Raw genomic sequence first — 13,248 nt, forward strand, 5'->3', positions numbered from 1 at the left:
GTCGTTCTCATCGAAACTGAGGTCCAGCACGTTGTCCGCCCCAGGGAAGGTAAGCGTCAGGGACAGCAGGCTTCCCATTGGCCACACTGCTTCAAGCACCAGCACCCACGGCCTGCGCCTGGGAGAGGCTCGCGGGGTGTCTCCGGGTCAGGGAGCCGTTTCCCCGCCGGAGCAGGCTTTCCACGGCTCGCAGGGCCTGAGGGCAATGAGCGGCCTCTGAGGTCGAGGGGGGGCAGCTGGTGCCCAAGGCCTAGGACGTCAAAGGCGTGTCTGTGGCACGGGCCCTGGGAGCCGCGGGCAGGGACCTGGCTGGCAGGGCCTGCGGGCGGTGGCTGGCGACTGGGGTCGAGTGGGGCAGCTGGTCCCCCAAGGCCTAGGGCTTCAACGGCGTGTCTTGTGGCACCGGCCCTTGGGAGTCGAGGGCTGGGGCCTGCGAGGGCCCGGACGGCTGTGCGGGCCTAAGCGCGCGGCGGTGTGTGTTGAGGGGCCGAGCGTGGCAAGGCTGGCATGCCGTCAGTTGCCTGTCAACCCCAGTCTTAACCAGCGGCGAAACCTGGGCGAGCCCTTTTTCTCCATCTCATACCTCGAGCAGCTTTCGTCTCGGTTGTTGCGACCTGTCTTTAGACCCTGTTGTTGTTGGTTTCTTCTTGGGAATCTCTTTCAGTTTTCTCCACAATGTGTGTATGACTACACTTCTTAGTGCCTCCGGTTCCCGTCATGTCTTTGTTTTGCCCTTAGCCTGGACACTAATGATAGTGAAAGCAGAGTCCCACATTCTGGGTGATTCTATCTGCCTTCTCTTCCCTAGTGTCACATTTTGTTCCCAGTTCCTTCCTGGTTTCCTGATTGATATCTGGCTTTTGATGTGGATGGCAAACCGTGGCTCAATGTCCCGGCTTCAGTGTTCTTGATTTTTGTACTGTAGTCCTTCTGCTGTGTGCTCTCCTTTCCCTTTGTGCCTTAAAGATCTGCATTCATTGGTGGTGTTCTTCATGAGTGTAAGTGTGGCATTGGATGAAGACCTATCTCTGGTCAGTCCTGCCTTTGTGACAATGTCTCCCTTTGTTATAATGCTGCTGACATGACACTGTTATTCTGGGGGTTTCTGTTGAACTTGGGCACCGGTGTCTCCCATACTTTTAGGTGGAGTGGGCACTTTTCTGCAGGAACCTACCAGCACACTGGGGGCTTATGTTCTGTGATGCTAGGTGCAATGCCCCTGCTGGATTGGAATCTTCGGAGAGGTCCCCCCACCTGTGAAGAAGTCATGTTATCTTCCAACAGGTACAGTGTACCTCTTACCTGCAGGGCTGCAGCACTTGAGCTTTGTGAGGGCCATTCCACTGTTCCTGGTCGTAGGCAGAGGGCGCACGTCTTATGCCATAGCCTGGGTCCTTTCAAAGACCAATGCATTGGTGGTTTTTCTCACTGAAGAATTGTGCCCCCAATGTGTGGGTCTGTTTTTTGGAAGTGCTGAAGAGACTATCCATGTAGGCTTGATCAGGCTGCCCTGGACCAGGCAGCCAATAGATTTCTCGTTTCTTCACAGCTCTAGGCCCTGAAGTCCACTGGCCTTGGCCATGCCGGTTCTCTGGCTGGGATTGCACCCTGGTTTCATTGGGGTTGTATACAGACATTTGGTGGGGAAGGCATGTGCTTCGTTGCTGCAGAGGGTGTTTTGTCAAAATGGATAAGTATGGGCACCTGGCCTATAATCCTTTGGCCGCCTCACATGGCTATGCCTAGGCTTCTGCCTAGTTGCCCGCACCGGAGGTTTGCCAGCCTTACTTTGGGATGTTTCGGTTTTCCACTGACTGCTGAGGTTCATTCAAGTGTGCTTCCAGTGTGATGGCTTGCTGGCCTCCACAGTCCACGTTGTCATGGTTACCAGCGGCAGGAGAGGAGGGGTGTAGATACTGGTGTGCTATGCTTGGCAACAGTGCTTTAAGAGAGGGAATCAGGGGCGCCTGGGTGGCGCAGTCGGTTAAGCGGCCGACTTCAGCCAGGTCACGATCTCGCAGTCCGTGAGTTCGAGCCCCGCGTCGGGCTCTGGGCTGATGGCTCAGAGCCTGGAGCCTGTTTCCGTTTCTGTGTCTCCCTCTCTCTCTGCCCCTCCCCCGTTCATGCTGTGTCTCTCTCTGTCCCAAAAATAAATAAACGTTGAAAAAAAAAAAAATTTAAAAAAAAAAAAAAAAAGAGAGGGAATCACTGGCCAGTTTCAGCCTCCCCTAGAGATCAAAGGTGAACTCTGATTTGCAAGGAAATATGTCTTGTGCTGTTTTGTGGCAGGACATCAAGTTATGGATTTGCACACCGAGTAAGCTCTTGCATGCATGGAGACCTCCCTAGATGAGCAAAAACACCCTCTCTCAACCACACCACTGAACAGACTCAGACACAACCCGTACACTCACAGACACAAACACACACACACCCAAACTCACAGACAGGCACATGCACCTGCTCACATAGTGCCCTATATACGTGGCATCTTGCCCATCTGAAGGAGCCCAAAGGGACAGAGGGACAGGACAGGCAGACACAAGGTGTAGTCACAAATTCGTTTTTCCCGGTGTGGCAAGCTGAGCACCTGGGTATGTTTCTCACACGTGAATGCGATTTCTCCACCCTTCTCAGGTGCCTTCTCAGGTGCCTTCTCAGGTCTTCAGGTTGCATATGTATGGAGCAGAGGTGCCTGACTTGTGTGTGCTCCTGGCATCTGTGTTCCCATGGAATGGTGGTCAGTGGTGGTGTTCTTCATGCCTGAAACTGGGGCTAGCTGAAAACGTATATCTGGCTGGTTTTGCTCCAGGTGTCTCAGTCAAACTTTACTTTGGAGATCTTTTCTCCTCACGCAGGGATCTGGTGAGGTGCAAGTGTTACTCTGGGACAGTCCGTTGGACTCAGACACAGGTGTGTCACATCTTGTTGGGTGGGGTGGAGACGTCTCTCCTGGGAGCCTACCAGCAGGACCGGTACCTACCTGAGTGATCTCCCGAGAGGTTCACTGCCCCAGCCGTACCAGGAACTTGGAGAAGGTCCGCATTTCCTTGTGAAGGAGATGAGTTCTCCTATCATTGTGCCTCGCCTGTGGGGCTGCAGCCCTTGAGCTCTGTGTGGGCCATGCTGATGTTACTTATTGGCAGGACAGAGCCCACATCGCATGCCACAGGCTGGATCCCTGCAAAGGCCAAAGTGTTGGTGGCTGTCTTAGCTGAAGGATCCTGCCCCCAATGTAGGAGTCAATTTTGAGGAGAGTGCTAGTGGGACCTGTGGTGTAGGCATGAGCAGCCTCCTGTGGACCAAGAAGCTAAGGTTTTGCATGTTTCCTTCCAGGTTGGGGCTCCCAAACCTGCTTCCTGTGGCCATGTCAGTTCCCTGTGTGGAATGAGCCCTGGGTTCAGTCGAGTTTTACACTGGCTTTTGGTTGGGCAAGTGTAGTGTTTTGTTTTGTTTTTTTTCTCACAGAGGGTATTTTGGAAGCCTGCACATTTTCTGAAAGAGGTTCCTGAAGGAGTTAGCCATCTTGATGGTTACAGGGATATGGGATTTATATTACAGGGCTATTGTTGGTGGTGATTCAATTAGACTTTGGCATATATGGAGACTGCTAGACACATCTGGGTAAGAAATACCTATATTGCTCCTCTATTGGGAATGTTGTGTGAATTGCCTCTGTCCCAGGCATTCCATGGCTGGATGCCTGTAATAGACATGGATCTCTAGTGTGTGTTCAGTGAAAATAATGCAGGCTGCCTGTTATCTTGGGGTGTACAGTGTTTCACAGTGGGTATACGCACCAGGATGTGATCATCTTCATGGTTCCCAGTGGTGGTTTGAGTAGTGTGTTGATTCTGTGGACATATGTCTTTTCCTCCACTCTTCCCCTCTCCCCCCACATGCCTACCATTGACATGGACTTGAAAGTGTTTTTTTTTTTAAATTTTTTTTCAACGTTTTTTATTTTATTTTTGGGACAGAGAGAGACAGAGCATGAACGGGGGAGGGGCAGAGAGAGAGGGAGACACAGAATCGGAAGCAGGCTCCAGGCTCTGAGCCATCAGCCCAGAGCCCGACGCGGGGCTCGAACTCACGGACCGCGAGATCGTGACCTGGCTGAAGTCGGACGCTTAACCGACTGCGCCACCCAGGCGCCCCTTGAAAGTGTTTTGATGAGACAATTGTTTAGTTTGTGTTGCCAGTCCCTATCCAGTTCCCTTAAAGTAGGGATTTTCCACTGGAAGGCAGTGGGGAAGTGGAAATTGGGGAGTTCAGTGCCATGAGAAAGGCTCTTAAAATGGTGGCATGAGAAATTTCAGACTGGGGGAAAGAGCTGACTGGTTTTCTGCCCCGAAGCTATTTAAATGTTTCCTGTTTGGTTATGCAAGTTGCTAGGTACTTCCTTGGAGGGGAGTTGCTTTTGGGTAGAGGGGCTCTGGTCTGGGGAACATCCCATGGGAGGACAAGGTAGACATGGTCCACATTGGGCCTTGGGTATTGGGTTCGGGAGCTGATATGTGGTGTGTGAGGATAGGAATAGATTCTATGCACAGCACTTTTGCCCGGGATTGGTGCATCAACCCAAACCCATGCCTGGATACATCCATGTTTGGACATGTGCCCCACATGCATGGAAGGAGCCCACGAATCATAGGGAGAGATAGAGAGAGTGGTCCCAGTGGGTGTCACTCCCCTGGATGCCTATGGACCTGTGTGACTTTCTGAAGCTTGTGTTGTCTCTTCTCATCACTTCCCAGGTGGAATAAGCAGGATGCAGATATCAGGGATAGTCAGCTAGGCCTATACTGTGTAAAATGTGATGCCAGCCAGCCATGACTCCCCAGTAGGCACAGGGCATGTTTTGTGTGGTCATGTGGGCACAGTCATCGTGGTGTTAAGCAGTGCTTCTCTGCCAAATCCTACTGGTTTTCTTTCCAGGGCACACCAAGCTGCCTACCCATTCCTGGGCCTGACTCCTCTTGTTCCCCGGGGGCTTGGCCCTGGGGTTCCCCCAAGGGCCAACATGTTTGAACTCCTCAGCTGTCCTTGGGTGGAGTCCAGCAATGGTAAATGTTCAATGCCCTTAAATGTGCTTGGATTGATGATGATATGCATCCTTTGGACATTTGAACAAAATAAGTGAGGAATCCTTACCATCACCCTCATTGAAACTGATGTCTAGCATGTGAGTCTGACAGTGAACACACAGGAGGGACACATGCCATTCATTAGCTTTGGTGGCAGCTGCGAGTGTGTATAATGTATGCAAGTGGCCCCCTTTAGGCAGGAAAGGCTCACTGGCAGGGGGAGACCCTGCTCCCATCTGTAAGGGATTATCTGGGGGAACCAGGGCCATCAGAGTGAACACATCTGGCACCCCTTAGAGGAGCTGGTGAGGGTACATATGACAGTTCAGCTTACCCACTAGCCCGCATTTGGGCTGCCTTTAAGCCATTGAGGGCCTATCCCCACCGCTTTATTTCCTTGTCCTTTTAAGGGCTCAGAAGGTTTATATAGATAAGAGAAGGGTATGAGGCCAATCCCAGACAACTCCCCCTTCACAGCTTCTCCCTGAGATTAGGACAGGTAGCTTCTTGTGTCAGTTGGGCAGACTCAGGGAGCTTTGGGTCTTGGGAGGTTGACACCAACTAAGCTGACTGAACCTTTTGGGAGAGAGGGTCCTATAGGAGGTGGCCATGATCATGGTTACAGGGACATGGGAGTGACATCATGGGGCTAGGGCCAGGGGTGATGTTATCAGTCTGTGGCAGAGATGGATATGGCTAGACACTTCTCAGGAAGGTTTCTGTATGGCTCCTCAGGGAAGGATGGGTGGGTGATTCTTCCACTGTCCCAGATTTTCCCTGATGGGAGGCCCATAATAGATAAGGATCCCTGATGTAGGTTCAATGACGATCACGCAGGATGCTTATTATCTTGGGGTGTGAATTGTTTCACTGTGGGTGTAGATGACACCAGCAGGTGGTTGCTTTCATGGTGCCTGGCTGTGATCCAACAGGCAGGTTGATTCTGTGAACAAATGTCCTTTCCCTCCCCACCACCTGCCTCCCATTGGTGTGGGGCTGAAGGTGTTTTGGGGAGAGTTGGGTTTCGTTTGTGTAGCCATCCCAATCCACTTCCCTAAGGGAAGGGATTTTCTGCTGGAAGGCAGTGGGCACCACCTCATGGAAAGCAGGGAAACCATTGCCATGAGAATGGCTCATGGAATGGGGGCATGAGAGACCTAATCCTATTTGATCATGGTGAATAATTCCAATTGATCATGGTGAATAATTCTTTTAATGTACTGTTGAATTTTTTTTTGCTAGTATCTTGTTGAGAATTTTTGCATCCATGTTCATCAGGGATATTAGCCCATAATTCTCCTTTTATGTGGAGTCGCTTTCTGGTTTTGGAATCGAGTTAATGTTGACTTAATAGAATGAGTTTGGAAGCTTTCCCCCCATTTTTTTTTTTTGGAACAGTTTGAGAAGAGTACATATTAACTCTTCTTTAAATGGTTGGTAGAATTCCTCTGGGAAGCCATCTGGCCCTGGACTTCTGTTTGTTGGGAGATTTTTGATAACTGATTCCATTTATTTGCTGGTTATGGGACTGTTCAAATTATATATTTCTTCCTGTTTGAGTTTTGGTAGTGTGTGAGTGTCTAGGAATTTTTCCCTTTCTTCCAGATTGTCTAGTTGATTGGCATATAATTTTTTCATGGTATTCTCTTATAACTGTATTTCTGTGTGTTGGTTGTGATCTCTCTTTCCTTCGTGATCTTATCTATTTGGGTCCTCTCTCTTTTATTTATGATAATTCTGGCTAAGGGCTTATAAATTTTATTCTTTCAAAAAAACCAGCTTTTACTTTCATTGATCAATTCTACTGTTTTTTCTTTCTATATCATTTATTTCTGATCTAATCTTTATTATTTCCTTCTGCTGGCTTTGGACTTTATTTGCTGCTCCTTTCCTCGCTCCTTTAGGCATAATGTTAAGTTGTATATTTGGGATCTTTCTTGCTTCTTGAGATAGGCCTGATTGCAATGTACTTTCTTCTTAAGACTGACTTTAATACATCACAAAGGGTTTGGACTGTCGTGTTTTCATTTTCATTTGCTTTCCATGTATTTTTTATTTATTCTTTAATTTCTTAGTTAACCCATTCATTTTTAGTATGATGCTCTTTAACCTCCATATATTTGAGGGCTCTCCAAATTTTTTCTTGTGAATGATTTCAACTTTCATAGTGTTGTGATCTGAAAATATGTATGATGTGATCTTGATCTTTTCGTACCTGTTGAGGGCTGATTTGTGACCCAGTATGTGATCTATTCTTGAGAATGTTCCATGTGTACTCCAGAAGAATATGTATTCAAGGGATGCCTGGGTGGCTCAGTCAGTTGGGTATCTGACTTCAGCTCAGGTCATGGTCTCACAGTTTGTGAATTCAATCCCTGTATCAGGCTCTGTTCTGACAGGTCAGAACCTAGAGCCTGCTTCAGTTTCTGTGTTTCCCCCTCTCTCTGCCCCTCCCATATTCATGCTCTGTCTCTCAATAATAAATAAACGTTAATTTTTTTTAAAAAAAGAAGAATGTGTATTCTGCTTTAGGATGAAATTTCTGAATGTATCTGTTAAGACCATATTGTCCAGCATGTCATTCAAAGCCATTGTTTCCTTCTTTATTTTCTACTTAGATGATCTGTTCATTGCTATAAGTGAGATATTAATGTATTCTACTATTATGGTATTATTATTATAAATGGGTTTTTTATGTTTATTATTAATCAATTTATATATCTGGGTATTTCAAGTTGGGGGCATAAATATTTACAACTGTGAGATATTGATGGATAGACCCCTTAATTATGGTATAATGCCCTTGTTCATCTCTTGTTACAGTCTTTGTTTTATTTATTTTATTTTATTTTTTTCAATATATGGAATTTATTGTCAAATTGGTTTCCATACAACACCCAGTGCTCATCCCAAAAGGTGCCCTCCTCAATACCCATCACCCACCCTCCCCTCCCTCCCACACCCCCCCCCCATCAACCCTCAGTTTGTTCTCAGTTTTTAACAGTCTCTTATGCTTTGGCTCTCTCCCACTCTAACCTCTTTTTTTTTTTTCCTTCCCCTCCCCCATGGGTTTCTGTTAAGTTTCTCAGGATCCACATAAGAGTGAAAACATATGGTATCTGTCTTTCTCTGTATGGCTTATTTCACTTAGCATCACACTCTCCAGTTCCATCCACGTTGCTACAAAAGGCCATCTTTCATTCTTTCTCATTGCCACGTAGTATTCCATTGTGTATATAAACCACAATTTCTTTATCCATTCATCAGTTGATGGACATTTAGACTCTTTCCATAATTTGGCTATTGTTGAGAGTGCTGCTATAAACATTGGGGTACAAGTGCCCCTATGCATCAGCACTTCTGTATCCCTTGGGTAAATTCCTAGCAGTGCTATTGCTGGTTCATAAGGTAGGTCTATTTTTAATTTTTTGAGGAACCTCCACACTGCTTTCCAGAGCGGCTGCACCAATTTGCATTCCCACCAACAGTGTAAGAGGGTTCCCGTTTCTCCACATCCTTTCCAGCATCTATAGTCTCCTGATTTGTTCATTTTGGCCACTCTGACTGGCGTGAGGTGATATCTGAGTGTGGTTTTGATTTGTATTTCCCTGATAAGGAGCGACATTGAACATCTTTTCATGTGCCTGTTGGCCATCCGGATGTCTTCTTTAGAGAAGTGTCTATTCATGTTTTCTGCCCATTTCTTCATTGGGTTATTTGTTTTTTGGGTGTGGAGTTTGGTGAGTTCTTTATAGATTTTGGATACTAGCCCTTTGTCCGATATGTCATTTGCAAATATCTTTTCCCATTCCGTGGGTTGCCTTTTCGTTTTGTTGGTTGTTTCCTTTGCTGTGCAGAAGCTTTTTATCTTCATAAGGTCCCAGTAATTCACTTTTGCTTTTAATTCCCTTGCCTTTGGGGATATGTCAAGTAAGAGATTGCTATGGCTGAGGTCAGAGAGGTCTTTTCCTGCTTTCTCCTCTAAGGTTTTGATGGTTTCCTGTCTCACATTCAGGTCCTTTATCCATTTTGAGTTTATTTTTGTGAATGGTGTGAGAAAGTGGTCTAGTTTCAACCTTCTGCATGTTGCTGTCCAGTTCTCCCAGCACCATTTGTTAAAGAGACTGTCTTTTTTACAGTCTTTGTTTTAAAGTCTAGTTTGTCTGATACAAGTCTGGCTACTATGATTTCTTTTGACATCCATTAGTATGATAGATGGTTCTCCATCCCCTTACTTTCAATCTGCAGATGTCTTCAGGTCTAAAATGAGTCTCTTTCAGGTACAATATAGATGGACCTTGGTTTTTTATCCATTCTGAAACTTTATGTCTTTTGACTAGAGCATTTAGTCCATCTACATTCAGAATGGTTATTGAAGGATGAAGCTGGTGCCATTGTGTTGCCCATAAAGTTGGTGTTTCTGGTGCTTTTCTCTTGTTCTTTATTGTCTCTGTTGCCTTGGTCTTTTTTTTCTCCACTGAGAATCTTCCTTAAAATTTCTTGCAGGGCTGCTTCAGTGATGACAAACTCCTTTAGTTTTCATTTGTCTGGGAAAGTCATTACCACTCCTATTCTGAATGACAGCCTTACTAGGTAAAAAAATACTTGGCTGCATAATTTTTCTATTCAGTACATTGAATATTTCCTGCCACTCCCTTCTGACCTGCGAAGTTTCAGTAGATAGGTCTGCTGGTAACCTTAGGTGTTTACCTTTATAGATTAAGGAACTTTTTGTCCCTAACTGCTCTCAGAATTCTCTTTATCTTTGTATTTTGCAAGTTTCTCTATGATATATCATAGTGTTGACCTGTTTCTGTTAATTTTAATGGGAATTCTCTGTGACTCTTGGACTTGGATGCCTGTATCTTTCCTCAGATTAGGGAACTTCTCAGCAATAATTTGTTCAAATAAAACTTCTGCCCCTTTTTCCCACTCTTCTTCTTGTGGGACTCTATGATATGGATATCATTTCATTTCATGGAATCACCTAATTCTCTAATTCTCCCTTTGTGACCTAATAATTTCCATTCCCTCTCTTTTCAGCTTCATTATTTTCCATAATTGTATCTTCCATATCACCTATTCTGTCTTTTGCTTCTTCAATCCTCATCGTCGCTTTATTCAGTTTGTTTTGCATCTCAGTTTTAGCAATTTTTATTTCTTCCTGACTAGTTGTTAGGTCTTTGATATCTGTAACAAGTGACACTCTGGTGCCCTCTATGTTTTTTTTCAAGCCAAGCTAGCAGTCTTATGACTGTTGTTCTAAATTATTGTTCAGATTTGGGGCACCTTGGTGGCTCAGTCGGTTAAGTGTCCAACTTCAGCTCATGTCATGATCTTGTGGTTCATGGGTTCAAGCCCCACATCAGGCTCTGTGCTGACAGCTCAGAGCCTGGAGCCTGCTTTGAATTCTATGTCTTCCTCTCTCTCTGTCCCTCCCACACTCACACTCTGTCTTTCTCTTTCTCTCTCAAAAATAAACATTAATTGTTCAATAAATAAAATAAATTATTATTCAGATTTATCACTTACATCTGTTTTGAGCAAGTCCCTGGATGTGTTTTTTTCTTGACCTTTCTTTTGGGGGAGAATTTCTCTGTCTTGTCATTTTTTTATAAATTTCTGTGTCTGCATGTTTTTAATGCTTGTTATGTTTCCTGCACCTGAGAGCACTGCTATATTAAAAATGGCTTATACACTGTCCAGTGCCTGTCAGTTCAGGAAGTGTTTCTGGTGCATGCTGTGTGCGCTCTGCTGATGTGTTTTAGCTGCTCTTCCCGACTGGTCACTCCTCTGCAGATATCCTCCTTGCTTGCAGTGGTAGGGTTCAACACCCCAATCTGGGACCCAGAAAGACATGGACCCACTCTAGCCTCCAGAGGAGATCCCTACAGCACTGTGCTTGGCACTGTTCTGTCTCAGAAAATCCATTGCATGGCCACACAGGTACCTGGAGCTTATGGTGAAACACAGTAAAAAGCTGCAGCCACTTTATCTGCCCTCTACACACACCTGTGTACCCTGTGGTTGAATGGTCACTTAAAGGCACCAGCCAAGTCTTTTGTCCTTGGAGAGGCATTATACCCTCTTTCAAATGCTCTACAAGAAGGGTAACTTTCTCCCCCAGTTCAACCAAAAGGATCCCCACACCACACTGTCTGATATCCACTCCTGGGCTTCCCCTTTTTTCTCCCCAGGAAAACCACAACCAGCCTGGATACACTCCAGCAAATGGTGCAGACTTTGAAGAACTCAGAAATTGAGTTCCACTGTTTATAAAAGCTTGTAGTAGTCAGTTTTTCACTATTCCCCCATCAATGGTTTTGAGGGAGTGCTTTTCTTGTGAAAACTCAATGCATTGCTCTCTCTCACTCTGTTTCCTTCTCCTCTCTGCAAAAATGGCTCCTACCCTTCTACAGCACCACACCTTTTCTCTTCCCCAATTCCCTTCTCTGTACCATATACCTGCCACATTGTCTCCCTAAAATTGTGCAGAATGTTCTCTTAATCCTTAAATCAATTTTTTAGGTGTCCAATATGATTTGATGTTGATCTAGCTCTGTTCAAGTGATGAGACTAGATTTGGGTCCCCCTACTACACCACCATCTTCTGCACTGTGATTTTATAAGTATTTTAAAAATATTTTTAGAACGTTTATTTACTTTTGAGACAGAGAGAGAGAGAGAGAATGAGAGAGAGAATGAGTGGGTGACAGGCAGAGAGAGAGGTAGACACAGAATATGAAGCAGGCTCCAGGCTCTGAGCTGACAGGACACAGCCTGACATGGGGCTTGAACCCACAAACTGTGAGATCATGACCTGAGCCGAAGTCGGATACTTAACCAACCGAACCACCCAGATACCCCTAGTGTTTTTAGATTATTTTCTTTTTTTTTCAAGATTGAATAAAATCTATTGATTCATACTAAGTTCACTTAATATATTCCTCTTATGTCAAGACTAATAATGAGACTATCCTATGAGATTTTTATATCATTTTCATTTATAAAGTTTCTCTCTCTCTTTTTTAAGATTCTTATTACTTATGTGACATTGGCTTAATTTTATTTTGTTCCACATATTTTTTATTTTATTTTATTTTATTTTTTTTTTTTTCAATGTTTATTTATTTTTGGGACAGAGAGAGACAGAGCATGAACGGGGGAGGGGCAGAGAGAGAGGGAGACACAGAATCGGAAACAGGCTCCAGTCTCTGAGCCATCAGCCCAGGGCCTGACGCGGGGCTCGAACTCACGGACCGCGAGATCGTGACCTGGCTGAAGTCGGCCGCTTAACCGACTGCGCCACCCAGGCGCCCCAGTTCCACATATTTTTTAGTTATAATATGAACATGTTTATCATCACTAATTTTAAATACTTGTTAGACAACTAAATCCTTGTTTTAATCTTTTATTGGTATATGTTTATTTTATGTTCTCATTCTATTTATACTGTGAAGCATTAATAATCTGGTGAGCCATTCATGCTGTCTTTTTTTATTTCCAGAATTTTTTTTCTCTTTTCTTCTTAATATAGTATTCAAAACTATCCAAGCAAATTAATTAATAAAGTTAAATTTAAATTTAGGTAAACAGTGAATCTTACCATCTTTTGCTTGGTTGAAAAATAGTCATTATTCTCATATATATACATATATATATGTATATATATACACTTTATTACTATATAGTTCAAGGTGGACAGAGATGGGTTTCATATAATATATGACATGAAGAAGCACTTCAGGCATAGTTAGGCCAAAACATCCTCAAGGGCCAGTGGGAATTCTCACATCGGTAAGCATTTTGTCGTGAAGATACTGGAATACCTCTCAGGGTATTGTAACACTTCAGTGACAATGAGCCTCTGGTTATTCTACTCAGAAATGTGGTCACCAGTGATTCTGGTCTCCATGATTAATTTAGTGTTGATCAATGTCTGTTAGTACAGCAGAATCCTGAATTCTTAGTGTATGCCATGTATCTCATTATAATGGTCCCTTTTATAAGTGTGCCTGGATAAATGATGACTCCACAAATGGATTTTGTTGGAATATGAACAAAGTGAGTAACAAAAATTAATTTTATGAGCTGAGGTCTAGTCCATGAATCATGCTGAGTAAAAATGTGGAAAGGAATTCAGTTTGGTCAGCAAATGTTA

General features: G+C 44.6%; 1 long non-coding RNA gene and 1 other non-coding gene across 2 annotated transcripts in view; both read left to right on the forward strand.

Moving 5' to 3' along the window:
- Positions 1-13,248, forward strand: part of LOC121042534 (uncharacterized) — a 32,985-nt gene continuing 19,737 nt past the window's right edge. Inside the window, exon 1 of the long non-coding RNA XR_005796277.1 lies at positions 1-49. This is a non-coding gene — a long non-coding RNA (uncharacterized LOC121042534). The remainder of the gene's footprint in view (positions 50-13,248) is intronic.
- On the forward strand, positions 5,096-5,180 carry LOC121042650 (small nucleolar RNA SNORD116). The gene has a single exon (XR_005796365.1). It is a non-coding gene; the product is annotated as a small nucleolar RNA SNORD116 (small nucleolar RNA).

The sequence above is a fragment of the Herpailurus yagouaroundi genome, unplaced genomic scaffold (genome assembly GCF_014898765.1).
Source record: "Herpailurus yagouaroundi ecotype Mexico unplaced genomic scaffold, PumYag 185, whole genome shotgun sequence".
NCBI classification, from domain to species: Eukaryota; Metazoa; Chordata; class Mammalia; order Carnivora; family Felidae; genus Herpailurus; species Herpailurus yagouaroundi.